Source organism: Phoxinus phoxinus (assembly GCF_949152265.1).
Source record: "Phoxinus phoxinus genome assembly, chromosome: 22".
Taxonomy (NCBI): Eukaryota; Metazoa; Chordata; class Actinopteri; order Cypriniformes; family Leuciscidae; genus Phoxinus; species Phoxinus phoxinus.
In genome coordinates, this window is record NC_136897.1 from 6,392,202 (window position 1) to 6,401,605 (window position 9,404).

Sequence of the window (9,404 nt, forward strand, 5' to 3'; positions counted from 1 at the left end):
AGTTTCCTCCCATTCCTGCGATGGCATAATAGACACTATAAACTGGTCGTAAAGCAAGGTCCTTTTGACTGTACTCATGCAATACAATTGAAAAGACGCATGGTATTGTATGGTAGCCGTTATCCCACTGACAAAGCAGCCTATCCCTTTTTTTATACAAACAAAAACGATGGCCTAATAAAACGGAATAATAAATACCGGCTATGGGCTGACAGCGAAGCAAAAGAGGCCGAGCCAGCCAGGAGTCGAACCTAGAATCTTCTGATCCGTAGTCAGACGCGTTATCCATTGCGCCACTGGCCCACCGATCAGAGCGTCCTTGAGCTTACACGGGACCTGTTGGTGTTCGACTGGGCAGAGGCCTGTCATGACATCTACTTTTTCTCATGCCATTAACAGGCCTGGAGCCAACGTCAGGAAGGGGTCCGATGTGGGGCCTGCTATAAAAAACCTTCGAGATGGAGGCCTCACATATTGGGGATCTCGGTTGCTTTGTTTTCATGGCAAGTGGCGGTGTCGTTCGGATATTCCAACAGAGCCTGTGACAGTTTCTCAGCGGAAGAACTGGGATCCAGGGTCAGAGACGTCTCCTCTCCCGGAGGAAAATACAAGCCTTAGTGGTCTTGCTGCAAAATCTGGTAGAGGCCCACAGAAAAAGTGTGAAAAAGACCTCCTTCGAGCCGGAGTCGAACCAGCGACCTAAGGATTGCCAACTTGACACCTACAGTCCTCCGCTCTACCAGCTGAGCTATCGAAGGCACACTGGTTGGTGACAGAACCTCAACCTATCAGGTTGCTGAAGCTCCGACGCTGGCTAAAAGGGCTACTGGCACGGACAGACGTGCTGGCTGTTTCGATAAGTGAAGCAAAGAAAACGCCAACTTCCCATACCGGGAGTCGAACCCGGGCCGCCTGGGTGAAAACCAGGAATCCTGACCGCTAGACCATATGGGATCTTCCTCCCCCCTGGAACAGGCCCTTTGGCTTTTAGTGTGTGACAGCCCCCTTTAAGATCATGGGAATGATCCGAAGGGATTGTCTACTGAATTCAATTTCATCAGGCTCACCGGAGGGAGCTCTCATTTGCCACGCCCAGGGGGTTCAGTTAGGCATAATAGACAGTTCAGGCATAATAGACACTATAAACTGGTCGTAAAGCAAGGTCCTTTTGACTGTACTCATGCAATACAATTGAAAAGACGCATGGTATTGTATGGTAGCCGTTATCCCACTGACAAAGCAGCCTATTGTTGGACTGTCAATTTTTTTATACAAACAAAAACGATGGCCTAATAAAACGGAATAATAAATACCGGCTATGGGCTGACAGTGAAGCAAAAGAGGCAGAGCGAGCCAGCCAGGAGTCGAACCTAGAATCTTCTGATCCGTAGTCAGACGCGTTATCCATTGCGCCACTGGCCCACCGATCAGAGCGTCCTTGAGCTTACACGGGACCTGTTGGTGTTCGACTGGGCAGAGGCCTGTCATGACATCTACTTTTTCTCATGCCATTAACAGGCCTGGAGCCAACGTCAGGAAGGGGTCCGATGTGGGGCCTGCTATAAAAAACCTTCGAGATGGAGGCCTCACATATTGGGGATCTCGGTTGCTTTGTTTTCATGGCAAGTGGCGGTGTCGTTCGGATATTCCAACAGAGCCTGTGACAGTTTCTCAGCGGAAGAACTGGGATCCAGGGTCAGAGACGTCTCCTCTCCCGGAGGAAAATACAAGCCTTGGTGGTCTTGCTGCAAAATCTGGTAGAGGCCCACAGACGGGCTTGAGGGGAAGGTGTCAACAGACCTTCCCTGGTGGTCTAGTGGTTAGGATTCGGCGCTCTCACCGCCGCGGCCCGGGTTCGATTCCCGGTCAGGGAATGAGCTTTTGCCCTCCAAAGGCGGTCGTGATTGCAAAATGGCGGACATCGAACTCGAGCGACCCTAGGAAATGTTTGCGTGTGAAAAAGACCTCCTTCGAGCCGGAGTCGAACCAGCGACCTAAGGATTGCCAACTTGTCACCTACAGTCCTCCGCTCTACCAGCTGAGCTATCGAAGGCACACTGGTTGGTGACAGAACCTCAACCTATCAGGTTGCTGAAGCTCCGCCGCTGGCTAAAAGGGCTACTGGCACGGACAGACGTGCTGGCTGTTTCGACAAGTGAAGCAAAGAAAACGCCAACTTCCCATACCGGGAGTCGAACCCGGGCCGCCTGGGTGAAAACCAGGAATCCTGACCGCTAGACCATATGGGATCTTCCTCCCCCCTGGAACAGGCCCTTTGGCTTTTAGTGTGTGACAGCCCCCTTTAAGATCATGGGAATGATCCGAAGGGATTGTCTACTGAATTCAATTTCATCAGGCTCACCGGAGGGAGCTCTCATTTGCCACGCCCAGGGGGTTCAGTTTCCTCCCATTCCTGCGATGGCATAATAAGACACTATAAACTGGTCGTAAAGCAAGGTCCTTTTGACTGTACTCATGCAATACAATTGAAAAGACGCATGGTATTGTATGGTAGCCGTTATCCCACTGACAAAGCAGCCTATTGTTGGACTGTCAATTTTTTTATACAAACAAAAACGATGGCCTAATAAAACGGAATAATAAATACCGGCTATGGGCTGACAGCGAAGCAAAAGAGGCAGAGCGAGCCAGCCAGGAGTCGAACCTAGAATCTTCTGATCCGTAGTCAGACGCGTTATCCATTGCGCCACTGGCCCACCGATCAGAGCGTCCTTGAGCTTACACGGGACCTGTTGGTGTTCGACTGGGCAGAGGCCTGTCATGACATCTACTTTTTCTCATGCCATTAACAGGCCTGGAGCCAACGTCAGGAAGGGGTCCGATGTGGGGCCTGCTATAAAAAACCTTCGAGATGGAGGCCTCACATATTGGGGATCTCGGTTGCTTTGTTTTCATGGCAAGTGGCGGTGTCGTTCGGATATTCCAACAGAGCCTGTGACAGTTTCTCAGCGGAAGAACTGGGATCCAGGGTCAGAGACGTCTCCTCTCCCGGAGGAAAATACAAGCCTTAGTGGTCTTGCTGCAAAATCTGGTAGAGGCCCACAGACGGGCTTGAGGGGAAGGGGTCAACAGACCTTCCCTGGTGGTCTAGTGGTTAGGATTCGGCGCTCTCACCGCCGCGGCCCGGGTTCGATTCCCGGTCATGGAATGAGCTTTTGCCCTCCAAAGGCGGTCGTGATTGCAAAATGGCCGACTACGAACTCGAGCGACCCTAGGAAATGTTTGAGTGTGAAAAAGACCTCCTTCGAGCCGGAGTCGAACCAGCGACCTAAGGATTGCCAACTTGCCACCTACAGTCCTCCGCTCTACCAGCTGAGCTATCGAAGGCACACTGGTTGGTGACAGAACCTCAACCTATCAGGTTGCTGAAGCTCCGCCGCTGGCTAAAAGGGCTACTGGCACGGACAGACGTGCTGGCTGTTTCGATAAGTGAAGCAAAGAAAACGCCAACTTCCCATACCGGGAGTCGAACCCGGGCCGCCTGGGTGAAAACCAGGAATCCTGACCGCTAGACCATATGGGATCTTCCTCCCGCCTGGAACAGGCCCTTTGGCTTTCAGTGTGTGACAGCCCCCTTTAAGATCATGGGAATGATCCGAAGGGATTGTCTACTGAATTCAATTTCATCAGGCTCACCAGAGGGAGCTCTCATTTGCCACGCCCAGGGGGTTCAGTTTCCTCCCATTCCTGCGATGGCATAATAGACACTATAAACTGGTCGTAAAGCAAGGTCCTTTTGACTGTACTCATGCAATACAATTGAAAAGACGCATGGTATTGTATGGTAGCCGTTATCCCACTGACAAAGCAGCCTATTGTTGGACTGTCAATTTTTTTATACAAACAAAAACGATGGCCTAATAAAACGGAATAATAAATACCGGCTATGGGCTGACAGCGAAGCAAAAGAGGCAGAGCGAGCCAGCCAGAAGTCGAACCTAGAATCTTCTGATCCGTAGTCAGACGCGTTATCCATTGCGCCACTGGCCCACCGATCAGAGCGTCCTTTTTTTTTTTTAAACTTTATTTTTTAAGGTTTTACATTTTTCACATTTGAACCAAAAAAAATAAGAACTCAAAGTAACAAACAAACATACAGACCGACCAAAGAAGAAATTACTTACTATAATGTGAAGCCACCATACAATGAATCATGTTCCCTAGACACATACTAAGTGAAATAAAAAAATTTTTTTTTAAATATAAATGGCATCTATTTATCAAAGAAAGTTTTCCATTTCTTCCAATAACTGTCCCCTTTTTCCGAAGCATGCCTTAAGAAAAAAGTAATTTTCTCCATGTTGTATATTTCGTTTGTGATTTCTATCCACTGCGATGAGGTAGGAGGGTCTATGTTCAGCCATTTGCGTGTAATGGCCTTCTTGCTTGATGCTTGTAAGATTTGTAGCAGGTATCTGTCTTCTTTTCTTGTCCCATTTGGTATATTTCCAAGATAAAACACAGAAAAGGTCTCATCTAGTTGTAATCCCAATATCTTTTTTATATATCTGATAATATCTGTCCAGTAGGGGGTGATCTTAGAACACCCCCAAAATATGTGAAAATGTCCTGCTGATTTCTGTCCACAGTTCCTCCAGCAATTACCATGTTCAGTGTTTTTAGTCTGTTGTTCTTTGATCTTTGGAGTAATGAAGTACCTTAATGTATTTTTCCAAGTAAATTCTCTCCATAAATCAGAGCTGGAAGTAGTAGCAATAGTTCTACATATATTTAGCCAATCATCCTCAGTTATATTCATTCCACTTTCATTTTCCCATCTTTGTTTAATATACATAGTGGAAAGCTTTTTCCCTGATTGTAAAAGAGAATACACTCCGGAGACATGTTTTTTAGTGAGTTTCCCCCTACATGCATTTATGAGAAGCATAACTAAGGGGCTGGTCTCCATGTTTTTGGACCTGATATCTGCATTAACATGATGTCTTAATTGAAGATACCTGAAGAAATCATCTTTCCTCAAGTCATATTTTTCCGATAATTGTTGAAAAGTTTCTAGGCCATTATCTGTAATTATTTTCCAATATGCCGTAATACCCTTACTACACCAGTTTTTGAATCTTGCATCATTTTTTGCAGGTATAAAGTCCCTGTCATATGCTGGCCAGCGTAAGATCTTTGCCCCTCTTTCAATTCTCTTGTCTCTTAATTCTGAGAGCCAAATGCTTAATGGTGTTTTTATTCCAAGAGATACTTTGGTTAAAAGTGATTGTATTAGTTGTTTGTCTCCTAACATAGAGGGGATAGGGGTGCAGATCTCAGCCTGATCCATTTCTTTCCACTTGGCGTCACTTGACGGGTCACACCATGTTATCAAAATCCCAAGTTGTGCTGCTTTATAATAACTCTGTAAACATGGGAGAGCCCTACCACCTTCCTTTTTGGCTAGTTGCAATGTCTCTAATTTTATTCTAGGTCTGCGTTTACACCAAATAAAATTCGAAATTATTTTGTTCCATTCATTAAATTGCTTAGAGGTCACCTCATTTGGTAATGCTAAGAAAAGATAAAGTAGTCTTGGTAGTATAATCATTTTGACCAGTTCTATTCTGTTGTACATATTCATTGGGAGTATTAGCCAACGATCCATATCATGTTTTATATTGCATGTTAAGGGAATATAATTGTGTTTATATACTTCTGTCAGTTCTCTAGGAATATTGACCCCTAAATATTTAATTATGTTATTATTCCAATTACATTTTAAATGTTTTTGTATCTGTTTGCTTGGTTTATAGTTAAATGTCAAAATTTGAGTTTTATGGAGGTTTAATTTGTATCCAGAATAAGAGCCATATTTTTTAAGTAGAGATATTAATGTTGTCAAACTAATATCAGGTTTGATGAGAGTCATCAAAATGTCATCTGCATACAAACAGATTTTGTATTCTGTTTTGTATACATTGACTCCTGTAATGTTTTCTGATTCTCTGATGGCTTGTGCCAATGGCTCAATAAACAATACAAATAGCGTTGCGCTCATCGCACATCCTTGTCTACAGCCTCGTTTTAGGGAAACACTATCTGATAGATCTCCGTTAATTTTTATTCTTGCTGTAGGCGAATTATATAGGGATTTTAGACATTTGATAACCTGGTCATTAAAACCGAATCGTTTTAAAGACATATATAGAAATTCCCATCTCACAGAATCAAATGCCTTTTCTGCATCAAGGCTGAGGACGACAGATTCTGTGGGCTTCATATGATTTATGACTTTAAACGCTCTCCGTATGTTGTCATGCGTTGTTCTATTTTTAACAAATCCTGTCTGATCTGTATCTATCAAATCTGGCAGAATGTTTTCAAATCGTTTGGCCAGTATTGTGGTAAATATTCTATAATCTATGTTCAATACTGATATAGGTCTATAAGAGCTACATTCAGTTGCATCCTTCCCTGGTTTAAGTATTACAGAAATAAGGGCCTGATTCCATGATATTGGCACTTCTCCGCCTTCCAAAACCTGATTAAAACAACTTTTCAAAATAGGTATTATCATTAGCTTGAAGCATTTATACCATTCCGATGGAAACCCGTCAGGACCTGGCACTTTATTCCCCTTTAAATTTGATATCGCTTTTCCTATTTCTTCCTCTGTTATTTGCTGTGTAAGTTTTTTATTCTGTTCTGTGCCTATAGATGGTAAATCTAATGAGTCCAAGAAACTTTCTACTATATTTATGTCTGCCGCTGGAGGCTGGGAGTATAATTTGGAATAGTAAGATACAAATGATTCTTGTATATCTTCTAGATTATATCGTACCTCATTATTCTGTGGGTTTTTTATCTTAGGTATGTAACGACTAGCTTCTTGTTTGCGTGCTCTCCACGCAAGTAATCTTTTGGCTTTAGGTCCATTCTCATAATAGGTTTGTTTGACAAATTTGGCTTTTTTGGTCACTTGATTTTCATAAAGTTCGTTTAAAGTCTTTCGGGTCAGATTTAGTTGTTCTAAACTATCTGTATTATTATTTCTTTGATGTTCCTCCTCCAAAAGCTTAAGTTCTCTAGTCTTATCATCAATTCTTTTCTCATTTTCTTTTTTCCTTTTTGATGACCACATTATCAGTTTACCTCTGAGAACTGCTTTAGCGGCATCCCATATTACACTTGGTGAAATATTTTCCTTATTATTGTTGTGATACATGTAATCTTCAAACTCCTTCTGAATGTATTGTTGAAATGCTGTCTCGTTAAGAAAACTAGAGTTTAATCTCCAGATCCTTTCTTTTCGTTTAATATCTAAATGTATTGACAAGTAAACCCCTGCATGATCCGAGATGTCCCTAACTCCTATTTTACAATCAATAATTCTATGTCTGTCAGAATTGAGCATGAAGAAATAATCTAATCTAGAAAAAATAGAATGAGAGTGGGAAAAAAATGTAAAACTCTTTTCATGTGGATGTAGGTCTCTCCAAACGTCTATCATACCTAGCTCTTTCATTATTTTTTTAGTATGTAGTGCCTCTGATTGTATCTTTTTCGTCTTAGATGAGGAATCCAGTGAAGGATGCAAGTGAATATTCCAGTCTCCCCCACATATCACCACCCCAGACATTTCCATACATAATAAATCAAAAACTTTCTTAGTAAATTGCTTATTATGCCCAGGGGGTCTATATATGTTCAACAATGTAACCTCCTTATGATCAATGAAACCTTTTACTAAAATGTATCGACCATCAGCATCTGCAACCTGTGAGACAAACTGAAAATTTACATGATTTGCAATGAGTATTGAAACTCCTCTTGCGTTGCCATGTTTAAATGAAGAATAGTACGAATTTTTAAACCATTTTTTAAGTTTTTCATGTTCGGTATCTGAAAGGTGCGTTTCTTGCCAAAATATGACATCTTGCTTTTCTCTCTTCATTTTAGCTATTACTTTACCCCTTTTTATAGGATTGTGTAAGCCATTTACATTAAGAGTGATAAAGTTATATTTCTGTCTAGTCATTTTCTTTTTTAGGAAACTTTATTATTACTGTACAGCTAGAATGGCTAAGAGAAAAATTATAAAATGTCGGTCTGTCTAAAAGAAAACATAAAGAACAAATGAACAAGAACAAAAACGACTTCCACAGGTGAAGTGCCATGATCACTTCTACTCTGAAAGCGGAATCCTCTAAGATCAAAGGAGTCCCTCTCAATGCGAGTCGTATCTTCTGATTTAAATCAGATCAGCTCGCGTGGTAGAGAAAACAGGCGTGCATTTCCCAGCGGCAGGGTACAGATTACATCTTAAGATAAGGAAAGCTGTTAAGAAAAATCTCACCGGTGAACAGTTTGATATTGACCTTAGCTAGTGGCATCTCCGCTGCGTCGAAATTCTTTTAATTTTTCTTGGATGTCTTTGATCCTCTCCCGCTGACGTCGTGAGGTACCCGCATTTAGCCATGTAGATTTGACCATCCTTGGTCCAGAAGGATCCTTGTATCTAGTCACTTGGTTGAAAGTTTCGGCATTAATCACTCCTCTTCCCTTCAGGTCGTTCGCGGCTTCTTGAAGATCTCTGTATATCACTGGACCGGTTTGGAAATGAACACGGAGTCGCGCTGGGTGTAGCGTCTGACAGCGGAGGTTTTTTTCCTGAAGAGCTCTTCTAATGGGGACATAGGCCTTCCTCTTTGCCAAAATGTCACTGGTGTAGTCTTGTTCGAAGAAAATGCGTTTCCCTTTGTATTGAATATTTTTCTTCTTCCAAGCAGATTGAAGCACACGCTCTTTGATTTGAAACTCTAGGAAGCATAGGACGATTGATCTCGGGCTAGCCCCCTGAGGAGGTTTAGTAGCTAGGGAGCGATGACATCTTTGTATTCCGAGGGAGGTGTCGGGAAAAGCTAGCTCTGCTTTGATAAATCTCTCCACAAAACCCGTTATATCGTCTCCTTCGGCTTCCTCTTCTATGCCGTGGATCCGCAAATTGTTTCTACGGGAGCGTGCCTCCAAGTCTTCAAGTCTTGTCTGGAGTTGTTCCTGTAGTTCAAGTGAGTGGGATAGCATATCTCTTGCATCCGTGCTAAAGGCCTCCATTTCAGTGATTCTATCCTCAGTCGCCTCCACCCTGGTCGTTACATCTTTTATGTCGGTCTCAATAGCGCTCAGTTTGATGTTCATTTCTCCTCTAAAATCACCAAGTTCCCTTTTGAGTTGGTCCGTTGCTTCGCTGAGCTCTTTAGAGATGTCCGTGTGTATTTGTTTTATTTCGGCAATGATGCTAACCTTCATAGCCTCCATGTTATCGACGTCTGATAACTTGTCAGCGCACGAGGTGCTATTCTCGCTGTCACTCGGTGGTAAAACGTCCTCTTCTAAATTAGGAGCCTTTCCTTTGTTTTTTGACTTCCGTCCCCCTGGCA